Here is a 25,993-nt window from a genome sequence, read left to right as displayed (position 1 = left end):
TGATCTGCCTCGTCTGGGAAGAGCGCAGTGATGGTGCCAACTTGGGCCAGTGAAGCAACATCCTCCACAACTAGACTGAAGAACAAAAATGACAGCAACTTGTCTGTTCCCCTTCCCCCAAGTCCCCAGTGCTGTTCCCATCCCCCAATTCCCCAATTAAAAAAAAAAAGAATGCCTACAAAATATTCTGAGTTTTAATTCAGTTGCCTCATCTGCAAAACATGGAGGTTCTGTTGAATAATCATTTTCCCCGACTGAGACAGTCAAAATCTCAAGAATAAATGTGACCTTCAAATGCATGTAACCCAACCTCTCACTATATGCAGGGAGATTCTCAAATTTTGTCCCAAGTGGTCACACACCACTAGGTATCACTTCCAAGAGTATTTTCATCTTTCAGCAGTTCTTAAATTTGTTTCTCCATTAATTACAACTACTATCAAAAGCAACAGAAACCAATTATTCCTGACTCCATAAGCAATCTAAAAAGACCATCAAACCCTCCATTTTTCAGGAGTTGTCTCCCACAATCTAAATAGCTCTAATGCCTATGATGTTTCTCATAGGCTCTTAAGTTGAAATCACACTCTGTATCCTGAATGTTCTCCTCTGGCCCCCTCCCAGAGAGCTGCTCTGAAAATTGAAACAAAACCAGCAGGTGGAACAGGATTCTTACCTCTCTGATTCTAAACATTTGTAGTGAGAGCACAACCAGTTAGCTCTATATTGGAGGGTTTGAAGGTCTTCAATGGATACATATCTTCTAAACAATCAGCACTGAGTCCCTAGAAGCTTGCAAGATGGAGGAAGCACTTCTAAATGGGAAAGGGGAGGGATGCTGACAGCGCTAAAAATAAATGACTTACTACATAACTTCCCTAATATTAGCTATCACCTCTGTGCTTACAAAACACAGGGACATTCTAAATAGTGCAGGCTCCTAGGGCCATGTGGGAAAAATGGTAACATCATATCCACAAATACATTTTATGTCACATTCTGTATTGAAGAGTCTAGTCTATGTAGATAACATCTGTACTTTTCCCACCAGAATGTCAGTTTCTCAGACGTTTGCCTGATTCTTTCAGAAACTAGGAAATAAATATTGAAGATAATCAGTGGAATAGATACACACAAACAATACTGAAGACCTGAATAAAAGGAGAAACATACCATATATGAGAAGAGTATAAAGACGATAGCTCTCCAAAAGTTAACCTATACATTCGATGCCATTCCAATTTCAATTCCAGTGGTATTTGTAGTGAGAACTTGACAAGTTTCTAAGGGTCTCCTGGAAGAATAAGTACATGAAAATAAAGAAATGTTTTTAAAAGAATGAAGGACTTGCTTTACTACAGTTGTTACTCAAAACTAGGCATGTAGGAAATGACAGCAGCCACATTATCTAATCATAATGCAATAAAACCATTTTTTAAAAGAAAAAGTAGTTCAAACCAGAGGTCCTCACAGTAAATAACTATTGGGTCAATAAAATATAAATTACAATATAAATTATAAAATATAACATACTAATTTACATAATAAAATATAAATTATATACTAAACATTTTGGGATAGCAAAAATATGTGAACAATGGCCAAAAACTTGCCAAATTTGATGAAAAAAATATTAATCTGTATATGCAAGAAGATCAATGTATGCCAAAAAGGATAAACTCAAAGAAATTCAAATCTAGACTCATGATAGTTTAATTGTCCAATTGACTTCAGAATCTTGAATGCAGCAAGAGAAAAACAACTTACCAAGTTCAATGGATCCTCAGTAAGTTAAAACTGATTTCTCATCATAAATCATAGAGACCAGAATATAGTGATATGATATATTTAAACTACTGAAGAAAAAACGAATGTTAACTGAGAATTCTGTATCCAGCAAAACGAGCCTTGATAAATGAAGGAGAAATTATGATATTCCCAGATAAACAAAAATCAAAAGAATTCAGTACTAGCAGACATGTCCTACAAGAGATAAAAAACGGAATTCTTTAGGCAGAAACGAAAGGATGCTAGACAGAAACTCACATGTACATGAAAAATAGAAGACGGATAGAAAAAGATACTTTATGAAAATGAAAACAAACAAACAAATCTGGGTTAGCAATATGTATAGCAGACAAAATAGACTTTAAAACAAAGGCTATATAACAAGAGACAAAAAAGGACATTCCATAATGATAAAGGGATGAAGCTAAAAGGATGTAATTCGAAAACATGTCAGCTTATAGGGCATGTACTTACTGGGCAATGTTACATTTAACCAAAAACTGCAACACAAGTACAATAAAATATATGAAATAACAATATTGGAGATTTTGGAATAGTACATTAAGCCTTTAACAATTTACTCCCTCAGACATTTTTCATATATGGAGTAATGTTTTCCTGTGAGATTGACTGGTTTTAGGAGAAACACACCATCTCTGATATGTGATGTAAAAAAATCATCCGTATATTTCTGGTTTGCTAGTGAAATTTAAAAATTGGTAGTGATAAACCAGAATAATTAAACTAAAAAGTAGGGATACTGAATTAAACAAATTCTACATCAGCACTACATTATACTGCACACAAACATCAATGCCAAACTTTATGAGCTAGAATTTGTCATTGCACAAAATCAAGAAATAAAACAAGTGCCCTTGAAATTCCTCAAATGAATTTTTGGCTCAGTAGTAGTCTTCAGGTTGCGGGTTTAATACTCTGTCAGAACCAAATTTGTGATGCAGGCCATGCCACATTGTTTGAAGAGGGCGACATGTTGTGGACTAATGAGGTACTACAGGATATAGAAAGAAACCTGGTGTCCACAAGATGGAGAACCTTGAAATACTTTTTGACAATGAAGGAAGCTGCAGAAATTTGGTGGCCGACGTCTAAACTTATAGGAAAACAGCCACTGTTACATACATAATAATTACACTGACCTACTTTTAAAATGCCGCTCACCTGAGTTAATTGGAGATAAAATTAACAACATTAGAATCGAATAAACAGCTTTTATGAAGACTGAAATATTTCTGGCTCTTTAGTACTATCATTTTGTAATCTTAATGTAAGTTCCGTATGACCCGGTTTCTGATGGGAATGGTAAACCTAACATATCCAAAAGGCGTTGTGTTTTGGGGTAAATTGAGTAACGCTGGCTTTCCATTGTTTCCTTTTTGTCCACTAAACTGCAAAATCTGGGTGAAGCTTTCTTGTTTTTACGAGTGAAAACCCCATTCAACATGTTATGTTGGACCTACAGTAATTGGCAAGACTACATATCGCACAACCAAAGTGAGCTATAAACACGAAAATCACACTACCAATATATACCTAAACCTACGAGTATTTATTAAAATTTAAATGTGTAATAATAAAAGCTCAATGATCTTACAATATATTAGTGACTCAACATGGCGGAATCAGATGGTAACGCTACTGGAAAATTGGTAAACAAGTTGTGATAGCTCGTTATTTGGCAAAGGGCGCCATCGGGTGGACAAATTAGGTACTGCATAGAGCTATCATAACGGTTACCTTGTGTCCACGAGATGGCGCCAGATTCCCACCAAGCAATATTTCTGATTCTGTAGCACAGCTGGCACCAGTTTCAGGCATTCACGTTAACTTCAAATCATCTAAATCCCCAAAGGGCAACGATGAATATGCCAATTGGGTAGCATACCATTGTGAATTAGCTCCAATTTGTCCGCAGTTCAGGGACAAGTCTGGAAAGACCTGATACATTATAGCCTATGAAAACTCCATGCAATTACCATAGATTTAATAAGCAGTGGAAGTAATAAAATGGCCATAAGACAGTATTGAAGCTAACAGAATCCGGCATATACTTATGACTAAATTTACCCATACATACTTTTGCCTGTCAAAGGTCCTTCAGAACAAAAATTCGAGTGGAAACTTGGCACCTGCTAAAGTGAGGCCGTGGGGCCCACCGGCTTGGGACGCCAGAGGGCCCCGGTTCGGATCCCACATATGAGGGCCAGTGACACTACCCTCTACAGCTAAGATGCTCAACAACAGCTCAACCTGGAGCTGGGCTGCCATGAGTCGCTGGCGACGGTGTAGGCTGCAGCCCCTGCTGCAGTGGGTTGCCATGGGCTACCGTGTGTAGCCAGCAGCCAGCGTGAGTGGCCGTCCAGAAGCCGGCGGCGACTGATCTGCCTCACTTGGGAAGAGCACAATGATGGTGCCAACTTGGGCCAGTTGAGCAACGTCCTCCACAACTAGATTGAAGAACAAAAGGACACCAACTTGTCTGTTCCCCTTCTCCCAATTTCCCAATAAAAATCTTAAATAAATAAAAATTAAAAAAAAAAAGTGAGGCCGTGTGGACAAATTTAGTAGAAAAATACCAAATAGTTGCCTATCTCTGGAACAGTGCAGAATCTAAAAGTTAGAAATATGCCAGGATACTCATTATCAATACGGGGTATAGAGTAATGTAAAATTACTTGCAAATGACAATAGGAATGAATCCAATGCATGCATGACACATTCAGCATCAAGAAGCAATGGTCACTGGTATACAGATACCCAAACTTAGTGTAAAAATGTTACACCACCAAATGCCTTTATTACTGAATTGCTGGTTCCCAATGCTGCATGTAGTGCAGTAGGAGGAGAAATTTTCTTCAAATCAAGCTAATAATTTTAAAGGATGACACTGTGAGGACAAATTATTATAGAAGATCCACGGTAATGGGTCTTTTTGTCCAAAACAAGCACCAAATTTGATAAGTCTCATGAAAGACATGATGGGCAACGGGAAAGTTGAGATGAAAATCACTCGCCCAAAATGCACATAGATTCCTAAGGATATGGAAATCAGTTGTAGCAAATTTTCTTTTAAAAGTCTATTGTGCTGGCAGAGAATTGAGGGATGCTAATGAAATGCAACTGGAAAATACCCTGAGAAATTGGCAGGTAACGACGCCCCTGAAGGGACAACAGAGTAGATAGGGCACTCCATAAATTTGTCCTGTTATTTGCAAGTCGATAGGCAGCGCCAACAAATACATGGTAGACGACTGTTATATAACATTAGCAACATGACTTAACACAAATATGATGACGTATAGTTATCCAGGCTTGCGGTACCATCAGTGTCCATTTACGAGGCCAAATTTCCCACAGAAAACTAATATCCAATAGTATTGTTTCACTACAAATTTCAATTAGTGGGTATTTTAAGTGGGTGCCAATTGGGCAACTTGATTGCATCGCCTATTTGCACTGGATGGAAATAAACGACCCAAATAGCTAATGGATTTCTAAGTGAAATTAAACACTGCACCTAAAAACATGACTGGTAACATCACTGTAAGTATATATGTGAGTATGAATATTTACTTCCTAAAATCAAAGGCCCTTAAGATGCAATGTGTTTGTTAGTGAGTGGCAAAATGCTAAAATTTTACTAAGTCTAAACTTTGTAACTGAAGACTGCACCAGATTACCAAGGGACAGGGCTGTGCAATTACGTATGAAATATGTCCTCGCTTCTCATGTGTCCATAGAGAAACTGAAATTGGAATTCATCACAACTGAATGCACAGCAGAGAATCCATTTGCTGAATTTAGCTGCCAATTAATTGGGTGTTACATCCTGTCTGAAAAATCAAACAAGCTATAAAAATAACATACCAGCATGTGTAAGATTTTTTTCGGGACAGCATTTCCCCAGCACTGACTGTCGCTAATGCGACAATAAAGCAGTGTCTACAGGAGCTTCCTTAGGAGAGGCAAGTGGACAATTAGAAAAGGGCATCAACATGCTTTCAAGAAACCAACACTCCAAAGACATTTATCAAAAACGGCTAAGAAAGCTTACCTGCACTATTAGTGTAGGGAATTGTCAGCATAACCTTGACTTTATGGAAATTTAAGTCATATGGCCTAGACAGAATGCTTAAAAGGAATAGCAATGGCTAATGACAGTATTAATAGAAACTCACTCTGAAAATTCAACCAAGCCCTTCAGGGGATAGTTGAGAAGCACAGCATTCAGAGGCCCCCCACTTGACTAAGACAGAAAGTGCTAGAGCTACACTAGACCTTCCTGTCCACTAATAGGAAAAATGTCCTTAAAGCAGTGCCGAGAGATGGTATTGCCAACATATAGTTCCCAAAGGGCACTACAGTGACAAAATTGTATCAGAGCCTTTTCAGGTAGTAACGACATGGAAGATATGCACTGATACTAATTAGGCATCAACGAATTTCACTGCCTACATGACATTGTTGCCATTCTGATTTCTTCTTTGTGCTGGGTGTGGATGGGGGGCTGCGAGGTCCTAGGAAGAGGCTTTGTGTGGATAGGGTGTAGGACGGACTCTAGAGAGACCTGTTTGTAGTTCACATGCCAGGTAGCAATGGCAGCAAACCGACCTTACCTTCTGAAGATGACAAATCTTCTGCGCTCCTCCGGATGACTGAAACAGCTCAGCAGGAAAGTGTATTCATGAATCCCACCCACACTCCAAGGTCACAGCGAAAAGAATTTATTCCCCCACCCATTTTGTGGAGAGCTGCCCATACTAACAGCAATGCTTTTCACTTTAAAATGCTTTTTTTTTTTCTGGAGTCTAAAATGGATGAATCGGAAGTCAGTTTTATTCCCACCTTTGCCAGCATGTCATTTTTAAAGCTTGCAAAGCTCTTCTTTGTTGAGAGATTTTAATATGTAGTTGATGGTGAGATGTGAATCAAAGTGCAAAGGAAGCTTTAGGGCCCTTTTAAAAAATAAGTACAGGAAGCGCACCTCATGCAAAGGACAAATAACACAAGGGGCACTGGCCTCTGTGGCAGGCAGGAACCAAGGTTACCTTCATCCATTCCTGAGGGCGGCACCAAGCACCACAGACAGACGGGGTCAGGCTCAGTCCTCCTCCCAACGAAGGCAGTCTTTGTTCTCTCATCACCAACTCGTTCCCAGTTATTCTGGAGTTCAGTGGGCGCAGCGATTCTTCTGACTGAAAACCATGTCACTACATCCTTCAACACGTGTCTGGTCGTAACACAGGTACGGCATTCCATAAGACTGCACTACTGCATTTACTTAACTGCTCTTAACTTCAAGTGGAAAGCATGGGAACTACGTGCTTCGAGGGAATGACTATGTCCCTAGTTATTTATATTTGCTGTTTAAATGTCCTGCATTTACCCGACAATGAGATTCTTTGAGGAATGCGAAATCCACAGTCTTTCAGATCTTAATACTCCTGATTCCCCACCCTTCTCCCAAATTGAGCCCAGTCCTAGGTACTTAGAACACACTGGCAGGACACTGGATACAATAACCGAGGCATCTCAGGTTGGGACTTATATGTAAAGATGATGGTCCCAAAACTCCATTTGCAACATACTGAGCACTTTAGGAGTGAAACAGGGAAGTGTGAAAGGAATAACTGTTTTCAAAGTCATTGCTAATAACCACAGTGCTTGCTGGATAAGGCTGAGTAATAGAGGGGTAGCCATAGCTGACTTGGGGGGGGTATACTTGATCGGTGACAAAAACCTGTGTGCTGATTCCTGCAGGGTATATACCCTCCCTTGCATGCTGCTCCCCATCAGCCTGACATTACAGGAAACCACCCCTTCTCCACTTTTCTAAATGACAGCCAGAAGTGGTCCATCTCCCAGTGCTTGAATTCACCCAGAGCATACGCCATCAGTGAACCCCAAAATACACACAACTGGGACCGGCATTAAGGGGGCAGAGGTGCGGCTGGGTCTTGCCAGGGAGATGTGGTGATGTGAAGACAGCTGCTGTGATCACATTTCTTCTTGGACTGATGCTTGATTTCTTCAAAGCACTATGCCGAAGCAGTGACAGGTCGTTGACCATGGGAAAGTGTAATAACGCCAAGTGTAAAAACGCAAACGTCGTCCTAGCACCCTGCTCCTTGGATCTGCCGGCACGTCCCAGATTCTGCTGAAATCTACCTTATGGTGTGGCGTAAGGGGAAAACGAGGCATCCCGCGGCAGGATACATGGAAGTGATTATAGTTCCTGGTATTTGACGTCCTTAGGGGACCAGGGTGAAACAAAGTGACTTCCTGGACAGACTAACCTAAGTCACAGACTGAAGATGATGGGGAGGCAAGGCACAGAGCAGAAGCCAGAGCCCAAAGAAGAAGCCTTCGACACTCAGCCCAGCACACACAGCCACCTTGGAAGAGGTAAAATGAGTCACCAAGGGCCACATGACTCCTTCTTAAGGCTCCACAAAGCCCCTCAGTTGTCCAGCTCTAGACCTGGACCCCAAAAAGCAGCACACAGAAGCACCCTGTATCATGTCACAAACTATAGCTAGTCACTGACGCGCCCAGGATCCCAGGAGACCAGAACTGCCACCCCACACATCTATATCACAAGACGAATAAAGTGCCCACACGCTCACCCCGTCTGCTTTGCTGATCATTCCATGAGGATTTCTTTATTGGATAGCCTGCCACCTTTTCTAGGCAGGTGGTTAAACTGTGAATATGAACAACTAGAGAAGGAGAAGGTGAGAAGGAACCCTATTTTAAAAAAGAAGAGTGTCAAACTCAAATTAGACAAATGAAAGAGGCAAGAAGGAATGATAAGTGCATTGCCTGGGAAAGGAGACTGAAACAGGAGTATCTGAGGGGCTAAGAGTGTGGACCCTGTAGTGTTTGTACAAACCCCTGCTCTGCAAATGACTTGCTGTGTGACCTTGGACAAGTCACCTAAACTGTGTAAGCTGCCTCAATTCCCCCATCTATCAATTATACATAATAATACTCATAGAACCTTAAGGAAAGCGTTACTGTCAGTATTAAACGCCTTCATATATGAACAGTGCCTGACACAGCAACTATCCATGAATCTGGGGCCCTCGTCCAGGATGCTATTCTCACAGGGGCCATGTTGCCAGGTAACAAAATGATCCCAGTACCGTGTCTGGGGAAAGGACTTATGCACACTACAACTGAAAAGGTTCACACGTACGTGAATTTAACTTAAACCTGAAGAAACTTAAGGGCTAGAAATTTCAAAACTTCAAGAGCCAATGAATAGGAAAGATTCTCAATCCCAAAGGGATTTTGTTTTTTGTTTTTTTACTGAAAAAGGAGTCAAGCCTGACTTTCCAAAAGGCCGCAATGAACACTGGAGTCGCAGGTCTGACCCCCAAAGCCCACCCTCCTCCTACCCTGCCGCAGGGGTGTCGCTGAAGGACAGACCGTGCTCGGCTCTCCCTCTGTGCACAGCCGTTTTCTTTCCTATTAAAAAAACAACAACAAACGTATTTAGGAAAGGACTGCCCTGATGCGGGAAGTTAACCACACTTCAGTGGAATCGAATACTTACCGGTAACTTCCTGTGATATATGAGGGTTACCTGAATCCCAAACAATTCAAAGCTTTCTTGGAAAGCCATGAACTGAGCCTTTAAATTTAAACTAACTTAAAAGCATTTTGATCTTGTTCAACTTTTCTCTCCAATTCACACTTGGATTATCTCTACAATGTAGGTGATGTTTACATGATAATGAACTCAATAGGCACACGGACATAAGATGTTCAGTTTGAGTACAGTAAACCTGTTACTAATGGCTTTTCTCTAAAATTCAACCCATTGGACAATGCATTATGGTTTATAACTTATTCTGTAATTTAAGTGAATGAAAGTTTCTCCCTCTCCCGGAAAGATGGCCCTATTCCCAGCAACATTATAGCCCATGGGACATGATGACGCCTCACCTGACTTAACTCCGCAGCGCACGAAATGCGAAGTCAAATGGAGGCTAAAGAGCTGAATGCAGAGGGGCCTGGATGTCCAAAGCTGAACCTGGAAAGAAACGTTGAGGGCAGAACAGTTGACTTGGGAAGCCAATGGAGCACTTTGGAACAAGGCTCATTCTAAAGGCTTCCATGATGTCAGGCTAATTTGCATAAATATGTACATGATAAGATTGTTAGGATGGAGCCAGCACAAGAGAGCACAGAGCTTCTAAAAGCCTGAGATGGGTGGGCGTGTTGTTCTGACCACACCTGACAGATTTCAACCTTTTTAACTTTACCAGGAAAATGCATCAAAGCAGTTACAGCAATTCCTCCAATTTCTGATAAGGGGGGAAAATAGGATTACCTGAACTGAATTGTGCCCAGAAATCTTGTCAAATGGAGAGGCCTGTTATTTTAGATTAACTTTCAGTTTTCTAATTACATTTATGTGAAACTGTAGAGCAAAAATTTAATATACCCTTTGACTTCTTTTTGAAAGAATAGGTCTTAGAATGTCAATTTCCAAATTAATATGTGTGGAAGGAATGACAGCCCAAATTTTAAATGAACACACTTCTTTCCGTTAACTATTTGCAACACTATGAGGAGAAAAAAAATGAAGCAAAGAAATAGTCATGTATCCAAAGATTTTGTTAAAAATACTTCGCAAATAAACGTAGGTCACGCTTTGACATAACCTAAAAGGCTCCCAAAATGTTTTACATGCCCCAAACATAACAAATCATATATTTCAAATCACTCTTATCAAAGTGGCCAGACCCTTAAAACCAGGATCTGAATGTGATCAATTACAGAATGCTCTAATTTTGATCTATCATTATACATGCAACCAATGAACACAGGAAAGGGTTAACATGGCAGGCCTGAGACTACTAGCCTATGAGACTATTTCCTTCTGGAAGTCTGGAATTTTGGTATGTGCCTATGTGACCAGTCCAACGCACCATCTGTTTTTTTTATATTGAGCTGCCAAATTATATAGGCAACCTTAATTCCCCCCAAGTTTCAAATTGCATTTTAACAACCGCAATTAAACATAATACATATCTATGTTATAACTATTAGATGTTCTGAGTTATAATTCTCCTTACTGTCACATTTTTAAATCAGTGAATTGGAACTGTCAATAAATGAGGTTACATCTATAGAGCATAAACTCACAGCTTAGTAACTACTTCTGACTTAGAAACAAATGGCAAGCGGGTTTTTAAGCAAAACACTGCAGTCTCCTGGCCTGGCAAGTCTTTGGGGAAGTGAAACGGGAGAAGGGGGAGGGGAGAGGAGGAGCGGGTACCCTTCTCCCAAAAAAGAAAAAGTACATTTGTTTCCTAAACTTGTTACCAGTGATGCGAAACTTCTTTTCAGGTATTAAGCTGTTATTCTAAGTTCAAATATCTGATATCTTACTTTCAGTTAATGGCGTTACTATCAAGTTCCAGCAAGCACTCATATTCTTCCGTTACGAATACTTCACGCAATTGTCTTTACTTGGACGCCCCAGGACAAAGCATACACGTGCTGCTATCTCTAAACTGACTAAAGTAATTCTGCACGTACAATTAGAAAACGGGGGATTTTCTCTTAACTATAACCACTGGTTTTTATGATCACATTCTCTTTTCTAATACTTCCAAACGCATACTTCCGCTCATGCCTGCTGCCAGGAACATGTCCCCACTATCAATCTTTTGTTGGGCTCTTTTTCATGGGAACAAACCATGCTCAGGGCCCTCGGAGAATTCATTGCAGCTTCTGAGACTAAAAATTATGGTTGGTAAGGAAATGATGAGTCAACTGTACAAAGATGAATTACATGGGCATTCATCATAGCTGACATATAATGAGAGGTAAAAAATGTTTAACATGCCAATTTCTTAATTTACTACAAAAAACATACCATCGATGTAACCAGAGCACTTGTTTCCACATGCAGACCATATTCTTTTTCTGTAGCAAATTATAATCAATCATAAAATTGCTTAATTGGCACAGATTCTGAACAGGTGGCATAAGCAGATAAAATAACGCTCAGTAACATCAAAGAGACTCCGACACTGAAGAAGTCTATACACCAAAAGTTTAACAGTGGTTTTAGTTGAATGATGGGATTATTGTTTATCTTGACTATATTCTTTATATCCTTGTGTTACCTCAATTGGTTATAAAAAGTACTTCCTTATAACCAGGAAAAATAGCACTTCCATTCTGAAAGAAACTAGGAAAAATAACCAGTCGTTAAAATTAAAAAAAAAAAAAGATATAATTAATTGTGGCTACATATGGCATAAAATACCATAAGAAATATTGTGATCCACATAATGAAAATTATGATTATTAGGACACAAAAAGACGAATAAATGTCTCTACAAGGGGAGAAGAAATGTGGTCAACATGTTCATTCTGACCAAAATGAAATTACAAATCAAATGCCATTACAATATCCCCAAGTGAATTTTTTTTGACAAAGCAGAATTTTACAAAGACATTCTTAAATTCAAGGTAATGATAAATTGGAGAACAGTAACTAAGTAAATATTGAGAAAGAATAAACAAAGAACTTCACTATAAACAAGTAGGGAACAGACCAGGAGTCAGCAATGCAGCCAATGGGTAAAGCTGGCTGCGGACAGATTTTGCTTTCATTAGCTATGGCTGATTCTCCAAGTGAATAGTTCCAACAGTGACTGTGTGGCCCACAAGGCTAAAGGATTTACTGTGCACTTTCACAGAAAATGTTTGGCAACCCTTGCAACAAACTTTAAGTCTCTTCTCTAAAGGAGTTCATGAAGGCCAAGAGAAGGCCAATTTTTGAGGTGCTCCAATCTAGGAGGACCCGTAAGCAGAACCTAGAAGGTAGAGAGAGAAATAAAGGTTGGGGAAGCCACAGTTAATAGCAAAAGAAGCATGAACAGTGGTTAAGGAGCTTTAAAAACACTGAGGCCCAGAGCCATTCTGACCAATGACAGGAACAACAAACCCCTATCTTCCACATTGTTCTACATATTTACATCTGATAAACCCTATTAATGAGGAAGGATGAATGATTCACTTCTTGAGATCAAAGAGCCAAATTAGTATAGAACTTTGTATCAGGTATATAGTTGCAGGAAACAGACCCTCAGCAGAAATATGAAACATCTGGAATTGTTAGGGGGTGACTGTGGAGTGAAAATCACACACGATCCCCTCCACATACCAGGATGTAACGTTTTTTTAAAGTGCAGCTTCTGCTGTGGCAAAGCCACACTTGCCTTTGTGACTCATACAAGCATCCATTTGGGGTAAAACTCTGAGGCAGCTGTGGCTGTATTATAGCAACTTCAAAGAAATGAGGAAAGCAGGGTTTGACAGTCGTTTCTCTTCTCACCGCTTTCTAAAGACCACCACCCTTGTCCATTATCCCAGCGATAGCGCAGCTCTTGGTGATAACGTTATGTTTCACATCTTCTCCACTGAGCAGTTGCTGGGATCAATGCACACATCGCCCACAGCCTATGACAAGTCTAAAAAGCACTGCACAAAAAAAGATGAACTAAGCCAATTAGATTCTCACTCTTTGGAATCTGAATAAAAACAATGAGGACTAGGTAATTAGCAGTGAAAGCTGAAGCTAAAAAACCCTCACCAAAGACAGGGTAATGGCAAAACCAGTCATAAGGGAGCAAATACTATGAGGAAGATGAGTGAGGAAGGCAATAAAGCAGAGACAAAAGGGAATTAATTAAGACATGTGATGCACAGCATGATGTGGACAGTTAATATGGGATCAACTACTGAAATTTTACTGAGAGTACATTTCAAATGCTTGCATAAAAAAAAATAACTAGGTGAGAAGAGAACTGACTTATCAGTGGTATGCAAATTACTTTGAGCTAAAGGCAATTTTACCTTCAGGCTCAAGGGAAATTTCTGGCTGTCCCTTTAACTACCTAGAAGTTGAATTAGGGCCCTGAGCCATAATAAGAGATCATCAGCACCACCTGTGTTAGACCCACCTATAGGCAGGGCAAACTGACAGTCACCAACCACCTGCTCTGCAGGGGGGGTCTCTGACTCTCATATGTGGGAGGTTCCTCTATGTATGTATTAAATCTGCTTATTTTCTCTTGCGAATCTCTCTCATGCCTAATTGATTATTAGATCAGCCAGAAGAAGCTTCGGGGTACAAGAAAGTTTGTTCCTCCCCCACATTAGTAATCATTTCACTATGTACATCAAATCATCATGTCGTATACCTTATATACAAATTTTTTAAATGATCAAGTTAGTGGATGATACAAACCCATTGCCAACTTTCCCAGATGTCTTGGAACCACTTCCAATCCTCAAACCATTTTCCTCAGAGAGGAAACAGAACTTTCTTTTCTTTATTTTTTTAAATTTTCTTTATTCAAATATAGACTTAAAAAATTTTTATTTTAGAATTTTCTTTATTTGGACTCTTAGGAGATCCTAGTAAGAAATACAATTACACTGGACCAAAGATATGCATATACACGATCAGAGCTGAAACAAAAATCTCACAAAGCCAGTTGGAGGCTAGTATGTTAGTATTTACATTCTGTCTTTATTTGTTCCTAATGTACTCTATTCTAATCTCCACAACTGCTTTTAAAACTGTGACCTAGTTTTAAATACTGTCCAGGGGAAACTGCCAACTCTCCTACCACATGGGAAAAACTTAACACTACAAATGTGCCAAAATCACAAAGTAGAAACTATGAGGTTGTAAAAGCATTTATAACTACACTGTGTGTGCCTGTACCATTAAAATAATTTAAAAATCAGGTTCCTTGTAGAGAGATGGAAATCCTGTCAATATTTCAGCCTTTGGATGAAAGATGCACGTTCTAGGGGATTGCAATCCCAAACACTCTTGTTTTTATTTGAAGAGCAGAGAAATCTCTTTTCCAACATCTCTATCAGAAGTAGATAAACGAAAGAAAAGCCAAAAACAAAACAGAAAGAGAAAATCCAAAGCAGCATTTCAAGGAAAAGCAAGAAAATAAATAAATGAGAAGCATCTTACACATTTACCCGATCTGCACTCTGCAGACATTGGCAATTGCAACCCCTGACATCAAGTATGAAGAAGCCTATTGTTAATCGATGCATTAGAAGCTAGAAGAAACCAACCCAAGGCCAAAACACGCAAGTTATGAATAAGGAAAAAACAAGTGTTCAGTCGCTAGGAGGTAGAGGAAGACAGGAAGACGGAGTATGGGGAAAGCAGCTGGTAGTAGAAGCAAGAAAATATCACGCAGAAAGCCAGGGACTACCCTACCCAATCTGGCTATTGTCACCTGTGCTCTCAGCTTATTCTTGTAGTTAGGGAAGCTCTATGCCCCCGACTGCTCTGAAGCAGTTACAGAAGACGTATCCTTGTCCCAATTTTCAAAGATTTTTCATTGCTGATCAGAGATGGCGGAACGTTAAGACAGGGGATTGTAATGCTGGCACTATATATCTTCTACTTTGAGATTTGGATCTCTGGTATAATTTAACAAGTGCAATTTAGCTTGGGACTTTTTACAAGTGTTTCCTTTCTTTTCATTGCCTCCTTTCCGCCAGGCCTTAATGATGCTGCTTCCTATCCATTTACTATGCATGCCAGTTTCAATGCTTCTATTTACTTCCGCCCAGTGCTGGCCCAGTGACTTGAGAGAGATTTTGCATCTGTATGGGATCTGCTCCTAGCTCCAAGTTAAATCTACATAACAAATGCAAAGGTGGTGATAACCGGCTTAACTGCACCTTCCCCCATCCCAACTGACAAGCTGAACTCAACAGAAAATTCCACTACAGGCCGAAGCAATTTACATCCTGGTTTGAAAATATAAAAGTTAAGACCAAACAGAGACTCGAGGCAGTAGTCTCCCGCAGACTCTGCCCAGCCAACCCTCTTACTTTAATAAATCTTCCTTCTGTGTTTCTACCTGACTTGTGAATGCTTTCATGGCCTGAGAGCAAGAAGACACAACACTTATAACTGTGAAATATGGACAAAAACAAGTCATCAGTAGCAGAGACTGGAGATGAAAAGTGCTCTAAGACATCATGAAGGGAGATGAGGAAAGCCACTGTGACAAAGCAGTGACTAAGCAGGAGTTGTAAGAGTAAAATGTCACAACTCCAGCCCATGGGCCAATTCCAGCTATCATGCTTTGTTTCCTTTACGTTTAGCGATTTATTATAAAACACAGAATAAGGGCTCCAGATGAACAATCAGGTGGAGAGATACATCACGTGAGGTATGGAGGGGAGACATGAAACTCGCATGGACTCTGGGTTCAACCCCCCAGCACCTCTGTTTTCAGCAACCCAGAAGCTCTCTGAACCCCATCCTTTGGGGATTTTTATGGAGGCTTCCACGTGTAGGTAGGATTGATCATTAACTCAGCCTCCAGTCCCTCTCCTCTTCTCAAAAGATGGGGGATCAGGCTGCAAGTCCCTAGCTCTACTCATGGCTTAGTGTCTCTGGTGAGCAGCCCCCATAGAGAAGCCATCCAGGCTGAACCCACTAAGAGTTGCCTCATTAGAACAAAAGATGCTCCCATCACCCAGGAAATTCCAAGGGATTTTAGAGTCCTGTGTCAGCAACCAGGGGTCAAACACTAAATACTAGAACAAAAGATGTGCCTAGCACTCTTATCACTTAGGAAATTACAAGGGTTTTAGGAGTGCTGTGCCAGGAACTGGGAGCAGATATGTATATATATTTCTATTGTTTTACAGGCTGAGATAACAAAGCTTCACAAATTAGGCGTCTTAAAACTAGTGTCTGTCTCCATCTTCACATGGTCATCTTCTTATGTCTCTGTGTCCAAATTTCCCTCTTGTATAAGGACACAGTCATGTTGGATTAGGACCCACCCTATCCAATCATCTATTGATGGGCACTTAGGTTGTTTCCATATCTTGGCTACTGTGAATAGGGCTGCAGTAAACATAGGGGTGCATATATGTTTTTGAATTACTGTTTTGGACTTCTTTGGATAAATACCAGAAGTGGAATGCTGGGTCATAAAGCAGTTCTATTTTTAATTTTTTGAGGTACCTCCATACTGATTTCCATAGTGGCTGCACCAGCCTGCAGTCCCACCAGCAGTGCACCAGGGTTCCCTTTTCCCCACAGCCTCGCCAGCACTTGTTGTTTGTTGATTTATTGATGATTGCAATTCTGACCGGAGTGAGGTGGTATCTCATTGTGGTTTTAATTTGCATTTCCATGATGATTAATGATGTTGAGCATCTTTTCATGTCTATTGGCCATCTGTGTGTCCTCTTTGGAAAAATATCTATTTGGGTCCTCTGCCCATTTTATAATTGGATTGTTTACTTTTTGGTGTTAAGTTGTATAATTTCCTTATACATTTTGGATAGTAACCACTTACTGGATGTATCATTGGCAAATATATTCTCCCATTCAATAGTTGTCTTTTCGTTTTGTTGATGGTTTCCGTTGGTGTGCAACAACTTTTTAGTTAGCTGTAGCCCCATTTGTTTATTTTTCTTAAGTTTCCCTTGCCGAGGAGACACATCAGAAAAAGTATTACTAACAGCAATGCACAGAATGAACTCTTTTTGTTTGCTGTAGAAGAAAGCAAACTGTCCAACATAAACATAATGCAGAAGAATGAGGTAATAATAAAAGGTGAGAAGACAGAGATAAACCAATGGGAGAGAAAGAAGTTGCAGTCCATCCAAAGTGGTCAACTCTACAAGTTAGAGGGGCCTACACATCGCTCTTGCCATCTGTCTCCCTTTGACAATGAACTCTTCACATATGACCCTATGTTCTGGAAGAAGACAGTGACAACAACCCCACGAGGAGGCAGGAAGTCCCAATGACTAAGGCTTTTCGTATAGTGAGGTAGCTAAGATCTCTGTAATGTGACACACACTGACTGTGTTGTGTTGATGACATCACCTGTCTGATCTTCACTTTTATTACCTGTAAAGTAAGAACAAATTCTACTTCCCAGAGTTACTGTTAAGATGAGGTAACAAATTTGTACAAAGCACTTGACTAGAACAGAAAAGACACCTATAAGTGATAAGCACTACTATTAATATTGGGCTGTCAGAAAGTCATGACATATTTTTCTATGTTTTTCGTTGCAAAAACGCGTCGCGACTTCTCTGACTACCCGATATAATATAACCTTTTAAAGGAAATTTTCAAAAGTTGTGTGTGGGTGCTAGATGACTAGCCTAAAGAAAAAGAAAAAGAAAAAGAAAAACAACAGATCTGCTGTCCCAAAAGGAGAGGAGGATGAAAAAAAACTGGGGCTCAGTGAGCAAAAGCCACTGACCACCTACCAAGACTTCACAATGGTTTCACAACCACGTGCACGATGCTGATTTGAGCCTCTCCTAATTGTCTCGTAACCTCGCTGGGGCAGGCAGGGCTCAATGTACGTCTTCACCAGTGGAATGGCTTCTAATCGCAATTATTGTCACCTGTAGGATTGGGAGAAGGAAGAAGGCACAACGTGAGACAGAACAGTCAAGGTTTGACTTTTACCTCATTACCACATTCGTCAAGTCACATTTCACTCTTGCTAAGCATTATTATTGGCGTCACAATCATGTTCTTTATCTGGCAAGAGCTGTTGTACCGCCTGCAGTTATTACTTAATAAGGATTCTTGCCTCCATTTTAAATGAGATAAGTTGGGTAGAGAGTCACTGAGTAGCTATACCAAAGTGTTAGAACTCAGATATAAACTCCGATGCTGACCTGCCTGCAAGTTATTCCCCTCTTTCAACCTCAATATCCTGATCTTTGAATGGGGGTATACTTGATCTGTTAGGGGCCCTTCTATGTGTGGCAGTTATGACCCTCCATTCCATACTCCTGACTCAAATGGGAATCAAACCTCCATGTAGTCAACACACGGCACTTGATTCACACTGAAGAGGAAGGTAACAAAACCCTGGTCTCTGGACCAAAACTTGTCATTTATTGTCATTTATAATCTCAACTGCCACCAGCACTCACCTTGCCCATGTATGAAAAGGAACTGAACAGATCTGTTCCCTTAGCAGTTGCCTGTGTTACCAAAAGGATCACAAGGAGCTAGGTAGTAGGCCCATGGCTAGCCCCCTACCTCGAAGACTCAACCACTAGGAGGAATGGCACTCAGAGCTGACACACACAGGACAAGCCAAAGACCCCCAAGGGTCCTTTTTTTCTAAGGAACTGGCCTACTACCTCCAAGTTTCTAGGTTCCTAACTGCTTAGCATGAAAAGCAATTGCCAGAACTCTGGCAATTCAGCGATGGCCCAAAGCCCAGGCAATAAATTATGATAATTTGATGCTGGCAGCACCAGTTAGTGCAACTAGGTTTCCTGTTACTCAGTGAGATGCAGGCAACCCTCCAACCCCAGGCAGCCCCAAGGAGCAGTTTCTCAGGGCTCATTCTAAACTAGTTCACCACCAGCAGCAGAAAGTTATGTCTTCTAATCTACTAGTGATCCGAGACCTACGCAGAAAGCTCTCCCACCATAGATGGGGGCAGGGGCAGGGGCAGGAGCCTTGATGAGTTTGAGCCATCTCTTTATTGGATAAAGTAAAGCAGCCATGACTAGAGCAAGATCTGCACACCCACAAGCAACTGTTGACACTAGTCATTATTTAGCTTACTACAGCCCAGTGGGACAACAGTGGGAATGTGTGCAGGGTTTCGGTGGGCAATAAATGTAAGTGAAATGCTAAGGAACCAAGAACAGAGTAGTTGGTACTTCCTGCCTTCCTCTGATGACAGCGATCTGATTTCCACCACTCCCTTCTCCCACCCCAGCCAGCTCTTTTCCAAACTAAACTGCTCCAGTTTCCCACTCCCTCGCCACCCCATTTATTCCACTTCTGTTCAGGTCAACAAATTTCAAAATGGAAATAGTTTCAATGTTTGTCTAACTTTGAAAGTCATAAAGACATTTTTTTAAGTTCCAGAAATACGTTAAGGATAGAAAGTAAAATTCACAGAATCCCAGAAAGTTTAACACTTTAAAAAATTTTTTTATTAGTTTCAGGTTTACAAAACAATGCAATAGTTATGCTTTCCACCCCTCACAAAGTGACAGCCCTCCTCCCCCAATGCACCCTCCCACCCCCGATATCATACATATCTATTACAATTCCATTGACTCCACTCCCCACCCTGTACTCCACATCCCGTGACTATATATATATATATATATATATATATATATATATTCAATTATAGTTGACATATACTATTATTCAACGGCAGCTTTAGATGTACAGCACAGTGGTCAGGCCTCTACACCGTCCATGATGCGGTCTCCTTAACAAGACATGAGTCCACCTGGCCCCCTAAAAAATCTTTACAACATTATCGATCATATTCCCCAGACTGTCTTTCCTATCCCTGTGGAAATATTGAAGTTACCAACTTATGTTGTCATGTCCCTTCCCCTTCTCCCTCATCCCCACCCCCTCCCATCTAGCAGCCATCAGTTTTTCCTCTGTGTTTCTGAGACTATTTCTTTGAGGCATCTTCTTTCAACTACTTTCATGTGCCTGTTCAAACATGAATTTTTATTTCACAAAAATTAGATGAAATCATAGAACTGCTCTGTTGCCTTTTCTTTCAATTAATATACTGGGTATATGTTTCCAAGTCAAATATTCATCTACCAGACTATTTTTCTTTTTAATGTCTATGCTGTATTATTACATGAATACACCAAAATGTATTTATCCAAATTCCTACTTGTGAAAAGGTTAAGTTTTTCCATTTTTCACTGCTATCAGCATTGTGAACATTCCCATACTTAAGACTTTTAGAACATTTCTCTAGAATTTATTTAGAATAGTTAAATTCATTTAGAATATTTGGGGGTACATTCCTAGAAATGAAATTGCTAGGGCAAAGGACATGCAATATTTATTCTGCCCACTAATATATACTGCCAAACAGCCCCTAACAAAGAGTTACACTAAAATTGGACATACCCCACCAACAGGAGCATGACATTTTAAAATCTTTGCCCATGTGATAGGTATCACATGCAATAGTGAATTTTTTATGAATGTAAACATTTATTACTAAAAGACTTACAAAGATGAATAAGATACAGCCTCTGCCCTTGAGCTTAAATGAAGGGAGATAGACACAAACAGGTAACATTTACCATTATTACGTTCATGACAATGATAAATAAGATTTGAGTTCGTAGTGGTTACTCATTAACTCTACAGCTATTGTTAACAAAAAAGGTCGAAAAGAATATTATTAGACAGTAGTCCAAATTAAAAATCCACTTGCAAAAATTCCAAGGAATTGTGTTAATGCAGAGTATCATCTCAGTGGCATTTCAATGTGATTTGGTTGTAAAGAGCCAAGTGGAAGCCTCTCAGAAAACCACCTGCCCCCCAAGCCAGTGAAGTGAATGAAGAGCAGGAGTCGCTGACAACGGACCTGGACTTCCATCTTTCCTTCTCCTACCATTTCCAGTAAACAACAGTCAGCTGCAGCCATTTTCTTTCGGAAAGAAAATGGCTTCTCCCCTGGGATTCTCATTTCCAAGCAGATCTGCTTATACATAGTTATGCTGCAATGGTATCATGCCAACTTGGAAAACACGTACAGATAAGAACCGAAAGAAATTATTTTTCAGCACCATGATGGGTCAGATACAAACAAGATCAAAATGGATGACAACACAAGTACTTTATTAGATAAATATGCAATAAAGCAAATACAGCAACCTAGGTGCAATGGGTAGGTGGGTTTTAACTGTACAATCCTTTAAAATTTTCTGTATGCGTGTTTGAAGTTTTGCATAATAGAATGCTGGGAAAAATCTAGTAAGAGCTTCAAAAATAATGCTGCAAGACCTTTCCCTCCCTCTATTTTACCCCAAGAATGAGCCTATCTGATAGTCTCTCCATATTGGTTTTTTTAGATCTAGCTTTCTTGCATCAGACTTGCAGCTCTCTCTCTCTCTCTCTCTCTCTCTCTCTCTCTCTCTCTCACTGTCTCTTAAATGTATACACATTTTTTAAAAAAGAACTTTATTGGGGAACAGTGTGTTTTTCCAGAACCTGTCAGCTCCAAGTCAAGTAGTTGTTTCAATCTAGTTGTGGAGGGCGCATCTCAGTGGCCCATGTGGGGATCGAACCGGCAACCTTGGTGTTATGAGCACTGCGCTGTGGTTACAACCAACTGAACTCTTTTTAATGAAGTGAAATGAGTCACAATATACTGACAGGCGGGTTACCAAGAGAATGTGTGGCAGGTTAGGGAAGGTAAGAGGGAGGGCCCTCGGCTCTTGATAGTCCAGGCTCACTCCTGTATAAGTCTGAATAAGTATCTATTTCAGAAACCCCTAGCGGGTGACCAGTTAGCTCAGTTGGTTAGAGCGCCATGCTGAGAACACCAAGGTTGCCAGTTTGATCCCTGCACAGGCCACTGTGAAAGAAACCCCATTTCTTTGTTTAAAAATTAGCACTCAGACCCTCTAAACATTTGCCTCAGCCTACCTTTCTGCCTTATCTCACATTAATTTCTTATTTTCCACATTGCCATTTCAAAGAGCTGTGTAGAATGGAGCGTGGCAAGGAATAAGGCACCAAGGCAATGAAATGTCCACGTGCTTGAAGTTAGGACATAACAAAAGGAATTTCTAGAGTTGAGCTCAAAACTTAAAGTTGAAAGACACAGTATAACTGGCTGACTGTAGACCCTAGGGGAGGGCTTATACTCTCCTACTTTGAAGTGTATCCTAGCTGACCCCTCTGTAAAATAGGAAAAAGACGTATCATAAGCAATAATGAATGAGGTAAATAAATGAGTTTCTGAGATGCTACAAGTGTCTCTGATGAATGGAGAGGGGAATGGAACCAACACGGTTGAATGATGAGCCAAAACAGCGTAGGCAATCCTTTTCTGGAAAGGGCCAGGTATTGCGGGCCATCATGTTTGATGCAGCCACTTAACTCTGGTGGTGCAGGCCACAGACAAAACATCAACAAACGAGCGCGGCTGTGTTCCAATTGAACTTCATTTGCAAAACCAGGCAGTCCACGGGCTGTAGTTAACCACCCCTGGTTTAGAATGCACAGCCCTACCTAGGAATACCATTCGGAGGATGGGTCCCTGACTGGATGGGGGAGAGCAGCCTACATTTTTGTGTCCTGTCTAAGTTGGTTTCTCATTAGGGACAAAATGTTGCCATGTCTTTTCCCCACACCCATAGCCAAGGAACACCAGTGCTGTGCAGAACTCAAGAATGGTTTCCTTTTAGATAGAAAGAAATGGCTATCTATTTAGAGGACAGACAAATGTTATCTCAAATTGGCTACCAAGAATCTGACATGTACCCCACTCAGCAGCTGTCTTTGGCATCACAAAAATATCTTCAGACTCAATGGCAACAAACATAAACCAGGAGTGTAATGTGCAACAAATGACAGGTGGTAATAGATCCTTATACAGAACACATAATACAGAGCTCTTACAAAGAGATAACATTCATACTTAAATTGCATAGTCCACAAAAGGAAATGAGCTAATAATTAACATTTGAGAGTCCAGCCTCGCCAATAAGAGAAACATATTGTAAAACAAAGATGCCGTTCTCTTACATATAAAGTTAGCAAAAAATATAAATAAAAAATTTAAGTACCTAAATGACTGGGTACAAAAGTTGACATGATTTTTTGGAACTCTATTATGGCAAGTCTTTATGATGTTCAAACTTTTTGATGAATAATTCTAATTCTCCAACTCTATTTTATAAAGAAATAACTCAAAATGGATAAACAACAAAAACTAAATGAAAAGACATACATTCCATAATTTTAAATATTGAAAATCTTAAAATACCTCCATACAACAAAACTTTATGAAACCATTAAATGACAATTACAAAGAATAGTTAACATTCAGAAATTCATGTTTTAATGTTAAACACAAAACACGATATAAACAGTACAAATGTATGAGCAACTGTAGAAAATGAAGAGAGAATGAAAAGAAGTTAACACATTTATTAACACTGGTTATCTCTGGGTGGTGAAATATGGACTTTCCCCCATACTTGATGGTTACTCTCAGACAAAACTGCAATGAATATTTACCAAGTTTCTAGATTGAGGGAACTATGCAATGTAAACACTGGAAGAAAAGTCACAAAAGATAGAGATTTGATCACATGATTTCAAGTCTCTACTAACCAAAAATTTAAAAACAAAAATTAAAAGGCAAACAATAAGCTGTAGCATATATTTAAAACCTTACAGAAATCTGAGTAATAGCCTTTATTTACAGAACACATTCAAATAGATAATAATAAATGCTAAACCAAAACTCCAACAGATAAATCAATCTAAGACATGAGCTATCATCACATGAAGGAAAATAAAACTGCTAAGAAATATACAGGAGAAAAGGAATCCAAACTCACTAATAACCAAAGAAATGCAAAAGTAAGATAATACTGGTTTTTATCCATAAAATAATTTTTTAAAACAAACACTACTCAATGATTGTGTGAGTAAAACTTGGTACAGTCTTTTGTGAAGAAATGTGAGAATACATGTTGAGTGTTAAAAATGTTCATACCCTTTGATGTAGTAATTCTACTCCAATATCTATCCTAACCAAATAATAAAAGAAATGCAGGTATTTCAGTCTTGTTGTATAAGGGGGGAAAAGCAAATAACCTTTCCTTTGGCATTAGACATTTGTATTAACACACCAAAATATTACTAATGGGTTAAGAAAAAAAATCTCTCCTGAAGCAAATGACTGGTTGTCTCAAAGCATTAGACCAGATCTCAGATCAGGCAAAACAAGAAGGGTGTGTCCAGCCTGCCACAGTCGGCCATCTTAAACCCTCTGCAGAACAAAAAGCACAGAAGACAAGGGTAGATGAGGGTGGCCACCCCACTAGGCTCCAAATCAACAATTCTTTCCTTTTTGTCTTCTCTGTCTGCAGAAGACAAATGCACTGATTAAAAAGCAGCAAACTGGTCTCCTTTCTAAAACAGCACATGCAAGTTACAAACAAAATTTGAAAAAATAAAGGAAGGGTCCTTTATATTTGCCCCTTCATTTTAGGGGAGTAAAGCATAATGTTTCAGAGCACAGGATTCTGGAGCCATGCTACCTGGATAAAAGTGCATTTTCAGTCATTCAACTGGATGGAAAGCCTTGGACAAATTACTCCATCTGTGTCCCTCAAAAGATGAACAATGGTGTTGTTACTCCCTAAGATTGTCCAGAGTACTAAACGAGTGAACACATGTGTAAAAGCACATAGTTTAAGTGCTGTACACGTTTGTGCATAATTATTATTAGATAGGGAAAGAGGCCTAGAGAAGGCCAAAGACCAGCAGATCACAGCTAGGATTACTGGAAAAGACCTGTTTTAACTTGGAATCCTGTGTCCTTTGTATTACATACCTAAGTGCTAAATCATTAGTTTTAGCGATTAACAACTGATCCTCACTGATAGCCCTCTGAGAGACATGACAGCACGGGTGCCTAAAAACAAAAACCATCTATCTCCCTAGACGAAACCGTGCTCAAAGTTTTCAAGAAAAAAATCATTTTAGAGGATAGGGTGTGAACCCAGGTCACCTTCATACCACCAATTACCATTTGCCCAAATCCTAGGTTTGAAGCAAAGTGTAACAAGCATTTGGAAGGACAGCCGAATCTTCACCCCAATATTCTCAAGGGGAGAAAATCAAGGGCTTCTGACAAACAGAACAGTAGATCCTCACAATATTGCGACTATACTGTCTGTGTTCTGCTATTCTGATGGGATAAGAGAGTGTGTCCAGAGCCAAGTTCAGCGACGCAAGGTCTGCAAGTCCGACAGAGGGCCCTCAGAATGTGGCCGGTTTCCAAGTGCTCCGATTTTCCGCATTTCCTATCCACAGCCAGCTGCCGAAACCTATAGTCACGATCGCCTCCGCATTTTTAAACCCACAGTATCCATAGTCTAGCGAGAGGCTAAGAGTCTGGGTTAATTTCTGGTGGATCTGGCCACAGCCTACGGCAACTCCAATTTAGGCTAATCCCTTCGTTCAACTAGAAAGGTAGATCTGCTTCGCGGCAGGTCCTCCTAGCCCAAGATGGCCAAGCAAGTACAACTTACCTACCCCCTCGCCATTTCGCAATCTGAATTACGCGTGAGCGGCTCGCGG

The 25,993-nt window shown here is 40.1% G+C and overlaps 1 long non-coding RNA gene across 10 annotated transcripts in view; it reads right to left on the bottom strand.

Annotated features, from left to right (window-relative positions):
* LOC109375406 (uncharacterized) overlaps positions 1-25,993 on the bottom strand; it is a 32,324-nt gene that overhangs the window by 4,871 nt on the left and 1,460 nt on the right. For 4 of the 10 annotated variants that reach the window (XR_002122575.1, XR_002122577.1, XR_002122569.1 and 1 more), the window contains exons 2-5: positions 18,127-18,267; positions 9,760-9,847; positions 5,677-9,279; positions 1,174-1,294 (exon numbers count right to left, since the gene is read on the bottom strand). This is a non-coding gene — a long non-coding RNA (uncharacterized LOC109375406). Of the gene's footprint in view, positions 1-1,173; positions 1,295-5,676; positions 9,280-9,759; positions 9,848-18,126; positions 18,268-25,944 lie in introns of all 10 variants that reach the window. The other 6 variants (XR_002122571.1, XR_002122572.1, XR_002122578.1 and 3 more) reach the window with 6 other exon arrangements.

The sequence above is a fragment of the Hipposideros armiger genome, unplaced genomic scaffold (assembly GCF_001890085.2).
Source record: "Hipposideros armiger isolate ML-2016 unplaced genomic scaffold, ASM189008v1 scaffold_944, whole genome shotgun sequence".
In the NCBI taxonomy this organism is placed as follows: Eukaryota; Metazoa; Chordata; class Mammalia; order Chiroptera; family Hipposideridae; genus Hipposideros; species Hipposideros armiger.
Note: the sequence above shows the minus strand (reverse complement) of the source record. Positions and strands in the feature narration are given on the sequence as shown.